Here is a 23159-nt window from a genome sequence, read left to right on the forward strand (position 1 = left end):
CTGTATTTTACAGGGGGTCTATTAAAAGGTTATATTAGGGTGTGAGGAGGTGCATCAGATTTTCATGTGGGTGTAATTTGAGATTTCATTTGAGATGTCATCAGTGATTTCACTGACCATGTCATGGATGATGTAATATGTGACGTTATCTGCACTGCATTGCGGGGGCGCGTGTTATAGTTAGCTCAACTAACTAGAACTGTGAAATGTCCAACTAACTAGAACGTCCCTGAAACCTATGGTTTTTTCAGTGAATTTCAACGGTTTTTTAAATGCTAGTTTGTAACTATAACGTCCCTGAAACCTATGTTTTTTTCTGTGAATTTCAAAGGTTTTTTAAATGCTAATTTCTAACTATATCCTCACTGAAAGCTACTATTAATAATAATAGCGGATACTTGTGTAAGTAACTAGTCCATTCCATCAGTACATGACTAGTAACTGGAATAATTACAGTGCCGCAAACAGAGTGCATGGTGAATTTATAAGTGCTTACGTATTGCCTGGATGGGTGATTGGAGAAAGTGCATCGGACTCACAGGAGGATTCCTACACTGCATGGATAATAACTTCTTATTTAGAGGAGTTTATTAATAGTATATAGGTGGTTAGAGATCTGTATGGGTAGTGTACATAATATTGTAGCTGTACTTGTATTAGTAATTAGGCCATTTCATAAGTACGTTACTAGTAACTAGATGATTATAGTGCTGTAAAGAGAGTGCATAGTGTATTTATAGGTGCTTGGGTATTAGTGGACAGATTGCATTAATATATAATACTGGCTGGGTGACTGGAGATGGGCATGGGGAATGAGCGTGTCTTTGATAGACTGCAAGGGTAGTACCTGAGTGAATTAATCTTACCTGTTTTCATGTAGATATCAAATGAATTGTAAATTCACTTCTTTTTTAATGCAAATTTAAAATATTTTAAACGTTAGTAATAAGGTCTGTAAAAGAGAAGAAAAACATCCTGTTATTACATATTTTATAGTTTTTGCAACACAACATAAGTATACAATTACATCACATATTCAATTTGCCTTTTTTTGCTGTCTTCAGATTGTATTGAATTTCACCATAAACAGTGATTTCAATGTTAATCATCAGATGACAGCAGGCAAAAAATACAATCAATAAGATTGTTAAAAAAAACATATTTCTCTTCAAAATATCTACAACAAACGCAGCTTGTTTTTTTCTTTTTCACAAATTAATTTCCTTAATAACATAGTATATAGTACAAAGATCAAATGTGTGACCACCTTCTTTCGAACACAATTTTCCAAATGCAATATGAAAGAACAGAATCAATAATTGAATCCGTAATTACCAACATCTGCCCAACTGGCCTAATGATGTTTCTGAAAATATTTCAATTAAGTATATCGAAAATACATTTCTGAATTTATATACACACCTTCCCAGTATTCTGAATGATGTTTCTGAAAACATTTGCAATGAGGGTATCCAAGATAGACTTCTAAAATCATATACACATGCTTCCAATAGGGTGAATGATGTATCTAAAATCATTTGTAGTGGAAATATCCAAAATATAGTCAGTAATTTGTGTTGATATCTTCTCAGAAATTTGAAATTAAAAATATTAAATATGAATTTGGTAGTTCATTAGGCAACTGAAATGTATACTCTAAATGTGCATCATTACATAGTGTCCATCCTTTATTGCATTTTAAATCTACAGTATAGTGTCCAGATGTTGAAGTAGTTCCATTGTGGAAAACAATAGCCACTGTTTTAAAAGTTCTTGATGAAATTGAAACTTGACCTGCCACAAAAATTTTAATTTTGGTTTCCAATTTTGTTCCATCTGCTCTTCAACGTTGCAGCATTAAAATAATATATTGTCCACATTTATGTATAAATAATGTTGACAACATTTCTGATTTGCACTGAGTACATTCCATATGTTAATAAGCTGATTTTACTAAATCATTGAAAGACACTATTTTCAAATCTGGCATTGTCAAATATATGAATCGTTCAGTGTCTATTTTAGTAGTAGATGGAAATGAACAGCTGTCACTTGTATGAACCCATCTGTAACGTAGTCCAAACAGATTTTCAATTTGTATACCTTCATCTTCTAATACTGCAAGCATAAACATAAGAAATTCCTGTGCATCTTGCTGTACATTCTGTGTAAATTGTGAAGATCCAGAAGGTTCCACACATCAGAAGCAGTGTGGATTTTCGTTTTATCAGCTTTCAACTTCTCAAAAATAGAATATAACAAAGAACAAAATCTTTTTTCTCGAATTTGTTTTTTTTCCTTCATAATTGCATGCTGCAGATTTTCTAAAAAAAAAAAAAAAAAAAACACAACGTTGACGATTACATTAGCATAGCAGTTGATACCTGAACTATTTTCAACCATGTTCCCTTCTATTTTCTTAACAGACTCTCAGTAAAATCTTTATCATATTTTCGTTTTGGATGTATCAAACGTTTTCATAAATAGGATCTTCACCAAAGCTAGGAGCATAGTCTTTTTAACCTATTGCACTCTTTTACACAATTTACATCTGCACTAATTTTTTCTTCATCAAAATCAATCAAATATAATCCGGATAACGTTCTTACTCGAGATAATGCAACATATGCCATACCCTCCTTAAACACAGAACTTCCAATATTTACCAAAGCACTGTCTACACTTAAATCTTGATATTTACGAATAGTCACTGCATATGCTAAACCAACTGGAAACTGTTTTCTATGAACATACAAATCTTTTACAAGCAATAAACGAACAGAACAGCGTTCAATCTGTTTCACCTCTTCAATCTGATCAAATTTAATCTTCAAAAATTCAATTCCATCTCTATTTGCATAACTAACAAAGTCAACAACTTTCCCCAGTGCTCCATTTACTAATCCTTTTTTCCATCCTTTGTTAAGACACCAATTCTAATATTTTCGAGGAATATTTCCATAATCTTCATCATTTCCTTGTCACATGTTCTTGATAATTTCCTTATATTCAAAATAACTCCAAATGTTCACATTTCCAATACTTAGCAAAGATTTTTTAGTGTCTTCATGACGAAGGGTTTTAAAAACTGGTTGGTCTTTCACAGGTGTGAGTTGTAGTAGATCACCAAATACAATTACATGTTTTCCTTAAAATAAAACATCGTGATCTGTTTTTAAAATCTGCTGCATCCTCAAATGTACAATCGCAAGCATTACGTTTGAGACCATGCTTACTTCATCAATTACCAGAAGTTTAATTTTCTTCAGTACTCTTGAAACTTCGAAACAAGTTTCTCCAGATAGCTTGTGGTATTCCAACTTATTTTCATGTTCTACTGGTAACATAAGTAGACAATGTAATGTAATCCCTTTAATGTTGTGTGCTGCTAACCCAGTTGGAGCAGTTACAACACAAGATAAATGTGAATCCGTTGTTTTCTGTAGATAACTTGACAAAAATGTAATAAAGAAACTTTTCCCCGTTCCAGCTTGTCCACTGATGTACATAAGAATAGGTCTACATGATGTACATTGGCAATCATTCTTTTCATGCAGTAATCCATGTTGTATCTGTTGTGTAACATGGTGATATATTTATTTCTGTTCAGTATTCAAACGTTCCTCCAAATTTTCCAAATCAATATTCTCCTGTTGTGCTTGCTGCATCCCCATTTCCACTTCACTCATTGCTATTGCCAGTTCATTTTCAAGTATGGCTTCTCCTAGTGGATCTTGACTTTGTGGAGCAGAACTCTGGCTATCTTGAGAACTATCTCCAGCAATTTCAGCTGCAATAGTTCTTTCTTGATTAATCTCTTCGTACAACATTTGTAGATAATTTGGAAAAATTGTACATTCAATGCTATCTTTACATGCATTGAAAGAATCTTCGTAGCAGTCAAAATCTCCAAGTAATTCCATTTCAGTTCGCCAAGGTTTGAAGAGTTGCAGAAGAGCTAAATAGAAAAACTTACTTTTATCTGGAGTATCACAACTTCATTTCCTGCGATTAATCAAATTTCCTTTGTCATGCTTTACCAAACATCCTTCAGTTCCAATTACAGCGCCTTTTTTCTGTAATATTTCTTTTAAAACTATAATGTTGTAGTATTTCATATAGACATATGTTTTCCAGGTATGGACTTCTATTTGGATAGTATGTATCCAACATATTTGATTTCAGAATATCTGTACTTTCTGGTTCATTCAGTGCCAAGTATTCAATTTCTTGTACAGATTTCAAAACTCGATTTCATGCTGCAGCAAGTCCTAGACTTATCCAGATGATTCCTCTAGACTTTGAATATAAACTTGCAGATGGCAATCGATCCGAACATTCATAGGATCCAATTTCTCGATGTGAAAGCATCTTCAAGCTGAAGCTGTACAATTTTTTGCTAAGTGTCTTCTCCTGTGAACTTTCTCTCACACATTTCTTTCAATTCTGTCTTTTCAGATTTCGTAATATATGACGTGACATAGCGAGCAACAGCAATTGAGTTAACTGCAACATATTGTATGTTCATATTTGCATTCCACATCTTTAAAATCACTGGATTGTAATCATTGATGTTTTTCGATTCTTATGTTCTTTTTATATTATAATTATTTTTGGGTGATTTTCGAGTGACAGTATGCCTCACTGCAGACATAAAACTGTTCACTATTCCTTTGGAAATTACTGGACGTGGAAAACCAAATCGACATATTGTGTAAAAGTTTTCCTTTGACTTATATTTCCGTCGACAATATTTTCCACCTCAATGACTTTGAAATCGTAAAACTTGCTGTCTTAAGATATTTTCTCCTCCTGCTTTCGGAATCGCACAGGTACCCATAATGTTCAATAAAAGATAAAACAGTCTCATCCGAATCAGTTCCAAATTTGGGTACATCCTTGAACCATAAAATCATGTGTATGAGGAGCACCCCTAGCTCGGTATTCCTTTCTCCAAAAGAAATCAGTAACTTCACCAGTAGGTGGATTCTTTTTATTACAGATGAAAGACATCATAGCTTCAAATCTATGATTAAAATATCTGCAGACATTTACAGGATCTAGGGAACACAGTTCTCGTGGTGTCTTCAATTCAATTTTTTCTATATTTGAATTTGCTTCTCGTAGAAAATCCAGTAAATCATCCCATGCGTACTCCGCACAGCTAAGTGTAACAAATCACATAGGGGTTCCTAAGTTTCTTAACATATATTTTAGTTCCTCGTGATGTCGATACCAATATTTATTAGTGCCACGTTGACATGCCATCAAATTAATTAACTTTGATTCTAAATGTTCGTCTTCCCTCAACTTTGTCCATAAATTGCTTTGCAGAGACATGTGAAACATGCATTCCAGTTTTTAATACATGGTTGACTGCATATGTAAGTGCAGACAGATCACTCTCAAATAAAAGATGAAACAAATATGGAATACACTGACAAAATCTTGGTTCTTCTGAGTACAGTCGTAAAGTACGATATTTTGAAGCTGGAATCTGAACTGGTCGTTCATCATATCGTCCACCTTTTCCAGTAGGGAACAGCTGTGGAAAACGACAAGCTTCCGAAGTTTTTTCCATCACACTCATGGGAGTTCCTTTTGCTTTTTTCATCTGGAACAATTTAATACTCTCTCGTACCAGTTCTTTTGAATGTAGAGGGTGTATAGTAAAATGTTCAGAAATGTCTTCTTTTCTGGAATTCTCCACATTTTCTATTTTTCCACTTGAAATATGTGTTTCATCTTCTAAAGTAATTGTTTCTTCTTCTACATTTACGCTTTTATAGTAAATATTATTTTGCACCAGATATAATGTAGCCTTTTTGACTTTCGTGACATCTACTAACTCTTGCCATATTTTCCGACTCTTTGTGGGTACACCATTAACAAGAATGACTACAGGTTCAGTGTCCTCTCTTTCTACACCAACAGTTTCAACATTTTTTTTTTAAATCTAAAGGTAAATACACAACTCTTCCTTTTAAACCTTTTTGTAGATCTGTTGGAGGCAGCTTACCTGTTTTACGCTCCATTCGAATTAAAGCCTGAAAAGGGTGCACAGATTGTATAAGGATGGCCTCATATGTATTTAAATCTTTAAGTTCTGAAGGTATAGCTACTAATTCTAAGTCATTATGGACAGCTCTAGCTGGCTTTTTGTTTTCTTCTAATTTATTGTACCAATATTTAAAAATACATTGTACAGTACCTAACTCAAAACGACCTTCCACAAACAGATAAGCAGCAAATTCTCTCCATTTATCATTGTTTTCCTTTTCACTTTTTAAAAACGTATCTACATTCCTAGTTTGAATTTTATAGTGAGTACGTCGACAACAAATACAAACATAGTTGGGATTTTCACCAGAAACTACTTTAAACTTTATTTCTTTTTCAAATTTCACATCAGTATTATCTTCCATCTCTTGTTCAACACCTACGCTTATCAAACTCTCACTTTCTCTACACTCCTCTTGACCAGCAAAGAAACGTAACTCTATATCAATTTTTTTTTTACATCCAACACTGAACCATGCAAAAGAGCTGTATTAATTTAATTTAGACATAATACAGGACTTTTTATGTAGTGTAATCTTCTAACTAATTTCCGCATTTTGGAATGATGTACTGCTAACATTCTAAAATGATGAAAACGACTTTGACACACTTTCCTGGAAAGACAAGCCAGAGCATGACCTTTCAACCCCCTATTTGTGTTTCACTTTGCAAGGATCCAGTCCTTGTAATATCTTAATCTTCTGTTTCACAGTTTTTCTTCCACATTCTCTTAAGAAATTTAGTAAAATATCAATAGATTGTTGATGTATACTACAAATACTACTACAAACCCATGTAAACACTGGAGCCTGGGTACGTCTCCCTTGAACTGCCTCAGCTATTGTTCAACATTTCTTAGAACCATCTTTTTCTTTTCTTCAATTGGACAACCATTTTTCACTTCATAACAACGACCACAGGTATCAACTGCATGCAGTAATCTATTTTGTTGAAAATATCTTTCTTCATTAAAAAAAGGTTCTGTACTAGAAGTAAGCTTCCATTCCCTGGAAAATATTTTACAAAAATTAGTTCTATTTACAATTCTTTTTCTTTTACATTTGTCCTTCATACGCTGCATTATTGTATTTAAAGTCTTCAATCTTTTTAAAATTAAGATAAACAATTTTCTTGTCAATTCAAACGCTTTTTCATTTACACTTGGAATCACCTATTTTTGTCTGTAAAATGCTGATCTCCTTTTATATATTTTACATTTTTTTAGTACATTTTGGAGCACTCTACTTTTATAGATTCTTCTTTGAATTTCTGAAAATTGTTTCTTCCTGCTTCCAACATAATTCTTTTTCCGATAATCCAGTTTTCCACTTTTTTGTACATTTTTCTTTTCTTTTTGTTTCACTGTCTTTGTTGCATCTGTCTGTTCTTTATTTTTAAGATTGGAAACTGTTTTTGCAAGTTTAAAAAAAAAAAATCTTTACTTCTCTTACCAGAACACTTTTTCTTTAAAGATCCATGTTGTAGTTGATCTAATTCCTCTTTTCCTTTTTTTTTTTTTTAAATAAAGCTCTTTTCTTTGCTATTTTCTTGTCATTTTTACTCTTTACATGTATATCTATAAAAATACATACAAAGAAACTAGATCAATAATTTCAGCAATGGAACAGTGCTACCTGCATAATTGTAGTTGTGTATGAGTAGTGTGAAAGATACTAGAGCACAGCATTAGTAGTACACATCTAATTGTAGAACTGCATGGTTACAACCTGGTTCATTCCATGAATAATTGGCTAGTGTCTAAAAGATTACAATACTTCAAGGAGAGTGCCTGAGTGCATTTATAAGTGCTTAGGTATTGGCGGAGTGATAGGATTAGTAGATAGTGCTGGATGGGTGATTGGAGAAGTGCATAGGACTGACAGGAGGATTCCTACACTGCATAGGTACTAACTGGATATTTAGAGAAGTGTACCAAAACTATGTAGCTGGTTAAAGGTCTGCATGGATAGTGCACAGAATATTGTAGTTCTACTTGTGTCAGTGGCTAGGCCATTCCATAAGTACATAACTAGTAACTGGAAGGATTACAGTGCTGTAAACCGAGCGCATGGTGAATTTATAAGTGCTTAGGTATTGGCAGAGTAATAGGGTACGTGGATAGTGCTGGATAGATGATTGGAGAAGTGTATTACACTGACAGCAGGATTGCTAAACTACAGGGCAGGCAGAGGGACACCTGCGGGTCGGCTACCAGAGGAACAGCTGCGGGCCAAATACTATAGTAAAAAATACGGGCCGTCGCCTTGCAAAGAGATAGCTACGACCGGGAATGTCGGAAGAAAGAGCATGAAGGGGATATCTCGCAGAGAGAACTGCAGTATATTTCCAGTATTGGCTTGCAGAGGTACAACTGCGGGCCCTACGGCTCGCAGATGAAGAGCTGTGAGCCGAACGATGGTTTGCAGAGGGAGAGCTGCGAGCTGGCAGGCTGGCTTGTAGAGGAAGATCTGCGAACCGACTGACTGGCTCGTAAAGGGAGCGCGGCAGCCCGTGGGCTCGTAGAAGGAGAGCTGCGGGCCGGCTCACACAGGAAGATCTGCGGGCCAACAGTTGTAGGGCCGGTGGGCTGGCTCGTAGAGAAAGAGCTGCAAGCCGACTGACTGACTCGTACAGGGACAACTGCGGCTCTTCGGCTCACAGAGGGAGAGCTGCGGGCCGGCTCGCAGAGGCACAGCTGCGGGCAAACTGGTATAGGGATAGCTGCTGAACGGTGATGTGGAGAAAGGGATTGTGAAGGGGTATCTCGCAGAGAGACAGAGCTACGGAATATTTCCAGTGTTGGCTTGCAGAGATACAACTGCGGGTTGGCTCGCAAAGGAAGAGCTCCGAGCCGAACAATGGTTTGCAGAGGGAGAGCTGCAGGCCGGCAGGCTGCCTTATACAGGAAGAGCTTCAAGCCGACTAGCTGGTTCGTAGAGGAACGGCTGCGGGCCGTCGGCTTGAAGAGGAACAGCTGCGGGCTGACTGCTATAAGGAAAGATGCGGGCCATCGGCTTGCAACTCATAGGTGCAGGACAATGATGTGAAGATAGGGAGCGTGAAGGGGGTATCTTTTACAGAGACAACTGCGGTATATTTCCAGTGTTGGTTTGCAGAGATACAACTACGAGCTGCCTCGCAGACAAAGAGCTGCGAGCCCACCAGTGGTTTGCAGAGGGAGAGCTGCGAGCCAGCGGGCTGGCTCGTAGATGAAGACCTGCGACCCAACTCGCTGGCTCATAGAGAGAGAGCTACGGGCCGCCTCACAGAGGAACCGTTGCAGGCTGGCTCGTAGATGAAGACCTGCCAGCCGCCTGCGTGGCTCGTAGAGGGAGAGCTGTGGCCCGGCTCACAGAGGAACAGCTGCGGGCCGAGTAGTATAGGGAGAGCTGCGGGCTGTCGACTTGCAAAGGGATAGCTGCGGGACGGTTATGTAGGGAGGAGGAGCATAAAGGGGGTATCTCGCAGAGAGAGAGCTGCCGTATATTTCTAGTGTTGGCTTGCAGAGGTGCAACTGCGGGCCCGAAAAGTCCCAGAGCGAGAGCTTATTCCTAAAACCATGTAATCTTTCAAACATATGTCACGTCCGTTTTCTACCATTGAAACTGATCACCACCTTCTCAATACACTACAAATCCCACGAACATGCCAAAAAAAGTATAAGTGCTATTTTTATACTAGATAAAGCCCTATTACTTAATTTTTATAAACACTACTATAGGGTGCACAAAAAAAACAATATGAGATGAGAATTGTAAACGGAGGTGTAATTCATGAACTTTAATTATACCATTCCTTTAATGTACGTATAATCAAGGGTTTCAGTGGGATAAAAAAATGACGGTTGTGTAAAAGCGGTAGCAGTGTTCAGCACCGGTAAGATCCGGCCCACTTAAAGGCCTGCGTATATTCAGCACAGAGACACAACCTAACAATTTTCCTCACTTATAATAACAGTTACTTTACTAGTGTGAAAAAATCGTACAGAAAATGTACTAAAAATTTTTTTTTGCTTTTTTTTAATCTCACACATTGATAAAATCTCTTGTAAACAAACGCCCCTCTCCACCTTTATTTCGTAAGAATGAGCAATAAATAATCCCTTAAGCAGCATGTAGTCACTAACTACTAACACAGTGCAGTATATCCAATTGTAAAGCACAAACACTATTTACATTATATCTTAAAACATCATCAAATGATTCTAACCATGCATACATACTGATAGCAACATGTACGTTTACTTTGTCCATTTACTCTCCATGTAATCTGTGCACATTTTCAACAGGTTTGCAGTATAACACCTATCTCCACTTATATTCAAATATACCTCACTGTGTAAAATATAACATCACAACCAATGCATATGTAATATTTCCAACATAACACAGTGCAGTTGTATGCCAATGAAACTGATTGCACCATCCTCTAATAGTACATACCCTACCAATATGCCAATAAACGTATTAGTGCTATTTTTATAATACAAGGAGCTTGTATTAGATTATTTTTATAAACCTTACCGCTGGGGGCACAAAATGATGGTGAGAGCTGGACAGAGTAAATAAAGGTGTAATTCCCAAACTTTTTATGTATCGTCCCTTTACTATACATATATTAACATTTTTAAGTCGAATGAAAAATTTGGCAACGGTCTTAAACGGGTGGCGGTGCTCAGTACCAACAAGACCCGGACCACCTAAAGGCCTGCGTATTTTCAGCAGAAAAGCACACTGACAATTACCTTCACTAATAATCACATTTACTTTAGCACTGTGAACAAAATCGTACAGAAAATGTACACAGAATATTTTAATTTATTTATCGCTCACATATTTATAAAAAATGTCTTCTGAAGAAACGCTCCCCAACAACTTCTATTTGACAACACCAAAATCCAAAGCCTCTCAGTAACACACCAGTCTTGAATGATATTGAAATCTACCTCTCACTATAAAAAAATACCACAAATTGTCCACATAACATTTCTGATTTTTGTTCCATCTCTGTTAAGTTAATAACACATGAATTTTCTACTCTTACCCCTTCCCCACTATTTCCACACTAAGCATAATTGAATTTACGTATGTAGTTGGTATGCAGATTCCAAATGTCAATTCTTTCTCAGTACATGTAAGGCACCGCTCTCATCAAAAATGGAACCAGTAATTGCACAATTTACCTGTTGCTCCACACATAAATATATGTAAAGAACAAATCAGAATAGTTCCTTGATTTTTTTTCAAATTGCAAAACTTCTCTCTATTGGTTATTTTTGAACTTTCCATATAAACAGTTTTTTTTTAATTTAAGACAACACATACAGGTGAGAAGTTCAACGTATTCTGTCAACACACTTTCAGGTTAAAAGTTAAGATTTTTTTAAAACCTAACAATATTTCTTTGCAACATTTTCTCGAACATTTAACACACCTTGTAGGAGAGTGGCATCGACTGCATAGTTGCCCCCAATTTTTTGCTGATGTTTTGACTGTTTTTTTACTCTAGCCAGGCTGTGGCCCTGCTATCCAGGACCCCAGCCTATCTGCTTCCTCTCTAAACCGATGTGAGTACCCTAGGTACATACCAATTAGATACTGAGGACCAATGTTCCCTCTAATTGTTTTCCTCTGTGCGCGGCAGTGTAGGGTTTCTGTGCGCTGCAGCCATGGCTATGTGCACCAGGAACCACACTGCGCGTGTGTGCAGCGCCAAATATCACTCCAAACTTTTGATTAAACCCTAGCAGCCCAGCTCTGTTAAGAAGAGACATTTTATTCCTCTGTCTGATGTAACATTTCCTGTACATTGATTTACACACTATGAATTAGTGTCTCTGTGTAATGTGTATGCGATGTAAAGTGCTTAACACCTTACACTGGTATGAGTGGCACTATTAAACAAAATAAATATGAAAGAGAGAGGGGTTATGGAGACTTGAGGGTCACTGTTAAAGGTTGGTAATGAGAGTATCCGTGGCGGAGGTGGTCATTGGGGCGCCAACAAACTTTGTCACACCAGGCGCCACCAGCACTAAAGCCAGCCCTGTTCAAATGGCACTAATAATTACAGTGAAATTATGGAAATATCCCACGTTACAATTTGAAACCTTGGCAGCTACGTTGCTGCATTTATTTTCTTAATAGGCTTAGGTTGCTGGGTGATAGTGTGCATTTGTTAAGGTTTTCGTGTTAATTGCAGCTCATGATGGGTGCTGCGATTAGCATGAAAACTTTCACAAATGCACAGGGACATCTTAAGGATTTTAAATGCCCTGGGCCAAACTTATTTTTGGGGCCTCTAATTAGAACAGCTTTGGTATTTATGATCCAATTTCAGCTTTTTCATGTCCTTTTTGGCCAGGTCACCGACACTGCAGAGGCACACTGGTCCAAATTCTAAATTTGCTTCCATCGAATATTCAGGGATAATGGTATGTGCTTTCGAAATTGTAACCTAGCCTGAAGGAAAAGGAGAGGAGACGAGTGGGAAATAGGATTTTGTGGCGAAGAAAGGGGGAGAAAGGAACAAAGTAGAACAAAAGTCAGGGTGCAAAGACGAGAAATGGGGAAGGGGTAATGGAGAAATTGGTAAAAGAGGGACGGAAAGAGAAAGGCAGCCAGAAGCTTTGGAGAACGGAGAATGGAAAATGGAGAATGGAAAACCAGTAAGAGAGAAAGCAAGGAACGGGAAGTGAGAGGGAAATGGCGACAAGAATGGCATGGGGAGAAGGGGAAAGTGGGTAAACGTGGAGCAGGACTGATATGAGGAAGAAGTAAAAGAAGACAAGGAGATGGCGAGAGCAGCTGGGGAATGGAAGAAAAAAGAACAAAAGATATGTCAGAGAAGACCAAGTGTGGTATGGCAATGCTTCAGAAGTAGCGTCTCTGCATATCGACATTGGGGGGGGGTTCTATAAGGAGCCTTTTTCGCCATCTTGTCCTTTCTAAACGCTCGCTCTATGTAACCGTGCTCACCTGAACGAACTAAGAAGGGTAGAAGGCTGGTTAGGTCTTTTTTTTTTTTTAAATTATTTTTATTGCAGGAATCAGTAAATCGTTACATAATCGGCCAGCATTATATATCAAGCCGGAACATTGAAACACAACCCTCCGCCCCCCCCCGGAAGTTGCTTACACAGCCATTCAGCCCACAACCCTGGGGTCGGGCGGCGAAATTCAATGGGGGCTCAGGAGGATGTCGAGGTTGGCCCGGAGGAACCGTTGTCCGTCATCTGCTTTTCCAAACAAGCCTATAACTCCAAAAAGAACACCCCACCCTCAAAACACCCCAATCCCAGGAAAACCCTCCCCCCCCCCCCCCGCCATCAGCGCGCGGCCTCAACCGCAACCGGATCTTCTAGAGGACCCATGGGGAAAGCAATAGAGCTGAAAAGTGCAATCGTCTATCGGGACTCGGGGCGAGCCGCTTCCTCACGTTCAGCATCGCTGGGGGCGCAATAATCCCTAAGGGCCTGCACTAACATCTCCCACTCCAGCGCTGCCTCCTCGGCCTTCTCGTTACGCTAAAGGCTGGTTAGGTCTTGCCAAGATTTTTTGTCTTGCCAAGATGCAAGTCTGATCAGATGGCAGTTGCAAGTGTGTAAATGACTGAACCATCTGTCGGGAGTATTCTCTTCACTAACACTTGTGTCCCATCTCTTTTTGAAACTCAGGGGCAGCAACATCGTCGTGGTGTCACCAGAGATTTAACTGGAATCTTTTTCAATATTACATACAAGCCATAGTTGCTGCTTATTTATCTTATGCAACTAACATCCACTGACAAAGCGAATAGTCCTAAATTGTAGGTATGAATTTACTTGTTGTATCATATATCTGGATGCAGTGACAGAAACAGCAAAATACAAGTTGGGCGGTACACTATGCTAAGTACCGATTTTTAGCTTGTGTGTCTTAAGCCATGCCCTTAATTACACTGGCCATGGCCCTTTGCGAGACCCCCCCAGTTTATTCATCCCACTTAATGCCCTGGTTATGATGTTACTTTTTGTATCATATATCTGGATGCAATGACAGCAACAGGAAAATACAAGTAGGGTGGCACACTATGCCAAACACAGAAAAGTGTAAATCACCCACAACTGTGCTCTATTAATTAATTAGTTTTTTTATTTACAGACTTTTATATAGCGCTGGCTAGACCCGGAGCTATCAGAGCGCTTTACATGAGGATCAGCGAATTACAAGTTACAAAAAATCACATTACATCCTGTCATAGCTCACAGTTTAGAGGGCGCACCAAACACTCCAACATGAAAGCAGTTCAGAAGGTCAGAAACTGGACAAACAACAAAAGTACTATGACCAGCGCTTGATGGCAGCAAAAAAAGACCTCGAAGAAGAATGAAAAAAGACTGCTCAGCTGCAATTTGATATTACTTAATTAAAAAGGAAATATGATGACAAAAGTCGAGAAACAGCGCATTTAAATAATGCCCTGCACACGCAGCTTGCAGAAGAACATCAGCAGAGAGAAAATGAAAAAAAGCGTATGGCAGAAAAAGTGCAGAGGCTGAAGACCGAAATAGAAATAACCAAACAAAAACTTGAAGAGGAAAAGGAACTATATGATGCCCTTTCATCTCAGGCTGACGTTCTTTTAAAATGTTTATCGAAACAACGAGAAGAAAATAAGAGGATCACTTTTCTGGAGCAACAGATTCAGATATGTACGTCGGAGCTGGAAAACGAAAAGCTGGATAACCAGAGCACACAACACCAGATATACAAAGTTCGGAAAGAGTTGCACAAGGCAAAAGAGCAAATGCGGTTGCAGCCAGTGAAGCACCTCCACGAATTTCATTACACTGAATCGCCTTATAATCTCCACGCCGATTTTGATGACTGGTTGTGGATCGGTACCCCGAATCCATCACCCCGGCGTTCAAACCTGCTGGACGAGAGATTCCTGGAGTGTCCGAAGTGCCAAGGCGCAGTATCCCACCAGCCAGCACAGAGAGCTCCTGGCACATATTGATTTCTGCGCCGACAATTAAGCCAAGAGGTCTTAAACTCGTACATGCACTCCGAAACTTTTTTACTTGTGTTTTTAAACGATTAAGTTGTGCGTATATAGGCCATCCATGGCGTTGCATTTTCAGATTTGTTTCTGATGTTTAACCAACTCGCAGGTGGAACAGCAGTCCCTTTAAATTGTTTTATATCAGTTTTTGTATTTGCCATGAACTACTGAATTATGCTTGTTGCACTGTTGTATAGTATTGCAGTCCTTGTAATCTCAAGGCTGATCTGTGCATTTTCTTCTGGTTTCTTTGGAAATAAATATGATTTATATGATGATATAACTTTTCTCTGTATGTATATATTGTGGCGTCAATAAAATAAATTAATTACGTGATCGGGAAAAAAAAGAGAAACTCAGCAAGTCTACAAACATGACGTGTGCTTTTCATGCCGTGTTGGTAGAGTTGCTGCATTTCTTTTCTTAATAGAGCTCTGGCTGCGGGGTGATTGTGGGCCTTTGTTAAAGATTTCAGGTTAATTGCAGCGCCCGTCTGGAGCTGCAATTAACCTCAAAACTTTAACAAAGTCACACAATCACCCGCAGCGCAGCACTTTTAAGAAGAGAAATTCAGCAAGTATACAAACAGGACGTGTGCTTTTCACGCCCTGTTTGTAGACATGCTGAATTTCTTGTTACCCAAGCATGGCTGCGGTGCATACTGAGTGCTTGTGTTTAAAGTATTCATGTTAATCGCAGCTCGTGACGGCACTGCAATTAACATGAATACTTAACAAAAGCACTCAGTATGCACCGCAACCGGGCTCTACAGGAAAGAAACACCCGTTTTTCGCGCCGCTCGCTTTTTAAAAGCAGCGGCGCGAAGGTTCTCGTTTGATGTGTTGTGTGTGCGCGCTCCACACAGCACTGCGCGCTACAGATAACAGAGGTGCGCACCCGCGCACGTTATTGGGAACAGTGCTGAGAACACCCTATCAGCCCCTTGTAGATGGTACCCTAGGTACCCAGGGCATGGGTCCCTCAGAGGCCTACCAGGGGTTGCAGCACTTATTGTGCCACCCCTGGGAAAGCCATACAAACTGAAACCACCAGACCACTACTGTAGTCTGGGTAAGGTGGTGCTTGCACCCCTTACAGGGATATAGGTACCCTGTATTCCACTTAATTACAACACATATATCCTCATAGGTCACCCCTAAAGCAGGCCTTGCTAATCCTACAAGGCAGGGTGCTGAGATATGTGTGAGGGGGAACCCCTACCTGAGTAGGGCCCTCTGCAGCCTTCGTAAAAACGAGTGCGAGTTTGTTTGTAGGGCAGCCATACCATATACTCTTAACCGCATTATAAGTGATCACGATAGTGTGATAACTTGAGTGGCTGCACAGAACCATGTTGTGTTTGGTGTCAAACATGTTGGAATCATACCCCCAATCCAGCCATGGGAGTGAGGGCATTATTCCCCCTGCTAGAGGGGTGATATGGTAAAAGCGGCAGATTTTAGACACCAATTTAAAAGAGCACACTTAATACAAAATGGATGCTACCCGCCACCCACACAACTCTGGCTGCCTGTTGCTGGGCAGAACTCCAGCCACGGCAGCTGGACAATAGGGATCTTGTTGCAGGGAGGTGTTCCCACCTCCCCAGACAGACTATGTGGATTGGAACTGGGTGGGTGCACCATAGGATGCCTTTCAAAGTTGCACATAGGCTTCTCCAGTGCCTACTTCTGCATACACCGCCTGGAACCGGTTCAGGGGCATCCTGTTCCCTGCCCTGGCGGGAAACACACAAAGGGGAGAGGGTGTAGCCACCCTTTCCCGCCTGAACTCTCATTGGTGGGCTCTGATTTAGCCACCCCCCTATACCTCTGGATAAAGGTGGGTGCAGGGTCCCCAGAGCCTCAGATTAATCTTGGACTTCACAGACTTGAACTTCGACTTGCTGCCGCACAGCTGAATGAAGAAATCTCCCTTGGGGTAAAAGAGTTACCCCCCTGCTTGGCAGGCACCTGAAACACTGCAAGTGACCCGGTTGGAACTCCGCTGCTCCTACAGACAACGACGACTCCTATCTACCTTGAGGTGGGTTTCCAAGCATCCCAGAGGCCAGTGAGTGTCTTTACGCACACCAAATTGCTGCGTCCCGCGGTCCCTTGTCTCTCGAATGGTGGACCCTAGCGGAGGTCAATCTTCACTTCCAAGAGTTCCCCTGGTTGCTCCAGGCCTGCTCTTCAGTCTCCTCGCTGGAGACCTCGCTCAGACCTTGTGGGTCTGCACCAGTAGCTGTTTTGGGATTCTTGCGTGGGTTGTGGTCGCCAAGGCTTAGTGGATCCAATCCAGACACTAACACCGCAGCGACCCTCATCCTTCGTGGGACAGTCGCCCTCCAGAAGCTGGCCTTCCTTGATGCCTCCTGGAGCCCGTGTCTGCTGATCCAAGCTACCCATCCTCCATCTGGAAGCACCCGACATTGAAGGGCTCTTTCTCCTGAGCCTCCTGGTCACTGTGCCGTGACCCAGACTCTGTCCCCTCTGCTTTCAGGTCCTTCTCTTCAAGATCTACATCTTCAATCTACACTACATTGACAACGCTTCTTGCTAGCAGCAGTTCTTCACGTTTTCCCATTGAAAACCAGACATCGACCCGACATCGAAAACAACCTATCCACCCTGCTTCCCTGGGGCAGGTAACACGGGTACCTCGGTACTCTCGTGGGTGTGGGCCCTCCAAGAGCTTAACTTGAAACTCCTGAACTTGAACTCCTGCTAGAAGTGTTTAGATTCTTGTAATTTCAAACCGCGACATTCTCCATAGGGTTTAATAGAGATCCCGACAGTAAATTATACCACTGCACGCGTCTCCCGTGGGTCCCCTACCTTGGGTGGTTTCACAAGGGGCCAGCGACCCTAATTGCCCTAGGCACTGTCTGTAGAAGTGTCTTGTTTCTTATACCACTGTTTTAATATATGGTTTGGTCCCCCCCCTGGGGCCCTATGATTCCAGTGCTATTTATTGTAACTATCAATGCTTGTTTGAATTGTATCTTTACCACCAGCCTCATAAAGAGACTAGTGGGATTATTCTTAGAATAAATACATATATTTTATATATATACCTGTGTGGACTACTCTTTCATTTGGTCATTCAAGAGGTTATCTATGGTCAAACAATAAGCTTAACACTCCTTCAAGACTTAGCCTGAAGGCTGCTCTCCACAGCTACCACTAGGATAGCTTTCTTTAAAGGTTGTCTTTTAACCTATCACCTTAAAAGTCGAATTGGACTGGTGCAAGGTGTCCCCTATAACTAGCAGACAGCGTATGCCAGGCCAACTTCTCACACACCTGCAGGTTAAAGGTTCACCGTTGTTTTAAGTTTGAACAGTGCCTTCCATATGCAAGTAGCAGGTGTGGTTGAACTGAGCAAATTTATCCTATCATATGTACTCCACGTTCAAACTGCTTTTTATTAACCAATAACAAAGATGCTTTTGAACAAACTAATATGCACCCTACTTTTAAGTAAACACTCCTTTTCCTCTCCCAATCAGTTATCGTTTTGTGTGAGGAAAAAAAGTAGTTCCCCATCTTTAAACATCTTATTCTATGAACAGACTGCATGAGCTACAGACATCTATCCATATCTTCCAGCTAAACCTTCAAAATGCTAGTGTGGATTGTAGGACATAGCTATGTTTTCTGGTGCAAGAGGTATGCAGAACAGAGACGTATTGACATAGACCTGGGTTTACAAAATGTGGATATTAAATGGTTTGGACAGAGAGGATTAAAGTGGCACCAATTGCTCCCTTTGGTTAAATCCTGTTTGCATCTCCAACACACTGACCTCATGATTTTGCACTTTGGTGGTAACGACCTAGGCACATTGACTAGGGTAGGTTTGGAAATGCTAATGAAGGACACCTTTAGACAATTGATGTTGCTTTTGCCTCAAACTGTCTTTGTATATTCCAATATATGCCAAAGACAGAAGTGGAAATGGTCAAACCAATTTTGTCCTCCGATTTAAAAATCTAGAAAAAATGTCAACAAAGCTGTGTCTGCATACCTCAGAGACCATAGAATGGGGTCGATCTACAAGAACAACATACGTTTTGATATGGCCGATATCTACAGCAGTGATGGAGTACACTTCAAAGATCAGGGAAATCTAGTTTTTCTGAATACCTTGAAGCTGTGCATCCGCACTTATATGTAACTCCAACTAATAAACACAAAGGCTCTTTTTAGAGTCGCCTTATATTTCCAATATCGGTTCGCAGAGTGACAACTGCGATCCGGCTACCACGGGGAGACCTGCGGGCCGTCGAGCAGCCTCGCAGAAGGAGAGCTGCGGCCCGTGGCCTCAGCTCGCACAGAGAGCTACGGGCCGTCGGCTCACAAACACAGAACTGTGAGCCATCGGACTGGTAGTGTTTTATGGTTTAGGGTAGTGCAGGGGTGTTTGTGTAGTGTAGGGGTTGTGCTTGTGCTAGTGTTTTAGGGTGTAGGGTAGTGCAGTGGTGTTTTTGTAGTGTAGGGTGTCGTGTTTTAGGGTTTAGGGTGTGCAGTGGTGTTTGGGTAGTATAGGGGGTCATACTGGGGGTAGTGTTGTAGGGTCTAGGGTAGTGCAGTGGTGTTTGGATAGTATAGGAGGTCGTGCTGGGGGTAGATTTAGGGTTTACAATAGTGTAGTGATGTTTGGGTAGTGTAGGGAGTCATGCTGGAGGTAGGTTTAGGGTAGTGCAGTGGTGTTTGTGTAGTGTACGGGTTGTGCTGGGTGTAGTATTTTAGGGTTTAAGGTAGTGCAGTGGTGTTTGGGTAGTGTAGAGGGTCGTGCCGACAGACTGACTCACAGAGCTCCGAGCCTACTGACTTGCTTCTAAAAGCATAGCCGCGACCTGGTGATATCAGTAGAGGCAGCGTGAAACTGGTATCTCACACAGACACAGATGCCAGTGTTACCTCCAGAGGTAAAACTACGCACCCGATGGCTTCTACACGGAGAGATGCGAGCTGATGGACTAAGTCACAAACTGCCTGCCAACACTTCCTAGTTTCAACCGTTCACAGCCAATGAGCCGCGAGCTCATGCTCGTAACCCCTCAGCCAATCAGATGTCAGAATTCTCAAATATCGATGTCTGTAGAATTTGATATTTCTCAAAAACGACTCAACGGATGTACACCATTTCAACAAAAGCGCGCTTTCTGAACCACAACCTTTCTCCCACTCTTGACCAATCACCCCCAAACTTTCAAGGTAGGAGCTGATTGAAAAAGAGAAACTTGTTGGAAAATTTCGTAAAGATTCTTCAAACGACGCTAAAGTTATAAGTACATGGAAGGCTGCAGGAGAGGGGCCGCGCAACCCCCCCTCCCAACATGAGTGAAGCCCCGGGTCTGCGAGGACCCCAGCAGGCCCCAACGAGCCCCCGTTATTATTTTTTAAGAAATGCCCCCGGGACCTAGCCCACCCGGGGGCCTCATTAAAATAAAACGCGGGAACCCGCGACCCCAGCGCGAATAGCGCCGATGTAAAAAAAATATATATATATATATATGCTTTTTTTTGGCCCTGCAGTCCTTCTGGGACCCCCTGAGCAGGCCTTGGGGGTCAGGGTGTTTCTACCCTGCCCCCTTCTCTCGTTTTATACCTTTGTTTCTCTGTTTTCTAGTGACTCACTTCTACCGAGCCACAAGATGGCTGCCAACACTTCCTGGTTTGGAGTGTTGGCAGCCAATCACAGTGAAGCTCGTGCCCGGGACTAAGGCTCCACCCAGATATCAAAACTTGTATTTTTCTAATTTCTCAGCAACTACTGAACGGATTTACACCATTTAAAAAAGGTCGCTTTCTGATCCAAGCACTACCTTTTTGCCAAATTTGGGGTAATTCCATTCAGTAGTTTCGGCTGTAGCCGTGCACATAGTTTCCTATGGGAAATTGATTTTTTGACTCTTAATTTTTCAAATTTCTCAAACTACTGAGCGGGTTTACATCATTTAAAAAAAAGTTCGCTTTCTGAACTAAGCTCTACCTTTCTGCCAAATTTGGGGTAATTCCGTTCAGCAGTTCGGGCTGTAGCTCGTCGCAAAATTTCCTGTGGAAATTAACATGAGGAAAACGTGTTTTGGGACCCCCCCTTTTTTCTCAGCCCCCGCTTGACTCACCCCCAAACTTTCAGGATAGGAGCTGAGCTGGATAGACTTTTTTTGGGGGAGAATTTCGCGAATATTCTTCAAACGACGCCAAAGTTATTAGCAAATCAAAAAATGCTTTTCCTATGGAAACTAGGTTGTAACTGTAACTACTGGCGTCTGCCAGTAGGTAATATATTTACATATATATATATATATATCTCCAAGAAAGAAGTGACTCAAACAGATAGATTCACCAAAGAACAAAAATATATTTCCACTACAACGTTTCAGCTTCCGCCTTCCTCAGGTAGTACAAGATGGTTTGCTCTGTGGCTGCACAGATGACACAGCTGAATTTTCAAAAAGCATCATGAGTGAAGATTCCATTTGGAATGTGGAATCAATGCAGTCCTGAGAGCTCTTGAGATATGCAGTAATCAGGTTGTGTTGTCAGTAATGTTCAGTCCATCTGGATGCAGTGATTTTAAACGGTACATCCAGAAGTTTTCCCTGGAGTCCAGTAGTTCTTCCTTTGAAACATGTTCCACGGGGAAAATCTTCAAATCTGATAGTGAATGATCCACAAGGTTGAAATGATTGGCTACAGGCTGGTCAATTTTCTTATTAATTATTGCAGATTTGTGGTTCCTGAATCGTGTACGGAGGTCATTCACTGTTTGGCCTACCTATTGTTTTTTACAGCTTTGCCGTTGGCACTGAATCACATAAATAATGCATGTTGAGCGACATGTAAGATGCTGCCTTATTGCATAGGTCCTTCTCGTAACAGAACTAGTTACAGATGATGTTTGTAAAAGATATTCACACGTGATGCACCTTTTAGAGTCACAGCAATAAACCCCTGCATTTGTTACAGCTTGCTTGAGTTCAGCTCTCACAATAAGAGATCGTAAATTTGGAGCTCTGCGGTAAGCAATGACTGGTGGTTTTGGAAAAACCTCTTGCAATTTTTCACAAGTGGACAGTAAGGGAAATGTTTTTTGCATTATATTTCTGTAGTTAGGAGCTGATGGATGATAGTCAACTACAAATGGAGTTCTGTCACTTTTGTTTCTGCCGTTGGTATTCCAAATAAGTGTTTCTCTGGGTAACTGCAAAGACTTGTCAATTTGTTGCTGTATGACATGCAGAGGATAGCCTTGCCTTTTAAATAATGTAGCAAGCTCCTGTAGATGGTCTTTACAGATTTCCTCATTGCTGCAGATGCGTCTTATTCTGAGTGCTTGGCTGTAGATGATGCTCAGTTTAGTGTGGTGTGGGTGACATGAAGTCCAGTTTAGATACAAATGAGCATCTGTAGGCTTGTGGTACAGATAAGTTGTAATTTTGTGTTCATGAATGGTGAGTAGCACATCCAGAAAAGGGAGATGAGGCTTCTGTTTAGTATTGCTGCTGGTAAATTTGATAGTAGGATGGATATTGTTGATATAAGCTGTAAATTGTTCCAATGTTCTACTTCCTGCATTCCATATTATAAATATGTCATCAATGTGCATAGGATGGAGTCATCCGAGTGCCCATGGAAGTCCCTTGTATCTTCAGATAGTGTTTACCATTGAATGTAAAATTGTTGGATTTAAGGATAACTCTTGCAAAGTTGGTAAGCACATTTGTTGATGGCTTTTTCACAGTTCTTTTATCAAGAGCTTCAGATAATGCCAGAAGCCCATCCTCATGTGGTATATTGGTGTATAATGATGTAACATCAAATGTAGCCAGAAGAGTATCATCATCAAATGTGTAGGTTTGGTTTAATTTTTCAATAATCTGAAGGAAGTGACTGGTATCTTTAACAAATGATGGAAGTTCCTGTACAATGGGCTGGAGGTGCAGGTCGACAAATAAAGATAGTCTCTCAGTGGCTGTGTCATTGCCAGAGCTGATGGAACGGCCAGGATTGTTCATTTTGTGAATTTTGGGAAGCATA

The 23159-nt window shown here is 40.7% G+C and overlaps 1 protein-coding gene and 1 pseudogene across 3 annotated transcripts in view; both read left to right on the plus strand.

Moving 5' to 3' along the window:
• LYST (lysosomal trafficking regulator) overlaps window positions 1–23159 on the plus strand; it is a 3752809-nt gene that overhangs the window by 974151 nt on the left and 2755499 nt on the right. The gene's annotated exons all lie outside the window — the stretch shown is intronic.
• LOC146821039 (centrosomal protein of 55 kDa pseudogene) lies at window positions 12710–15079 on the plus strand (annotated as a pseudogene).

The sequence above is a fragment of the Triturus cristatus genome, chromosome 6 (assembly GCF_964204655.1).
Source record: "Triturus cristatus chromosome 6, aTriCri1.1, whole genome shotgun sequence".
Taxonomy (NCBI): Eukaryota; Metazoa; Chordata; class Amphibia; order Caudata; family Salamandridae; genus Triturus; species Triturus cristatus.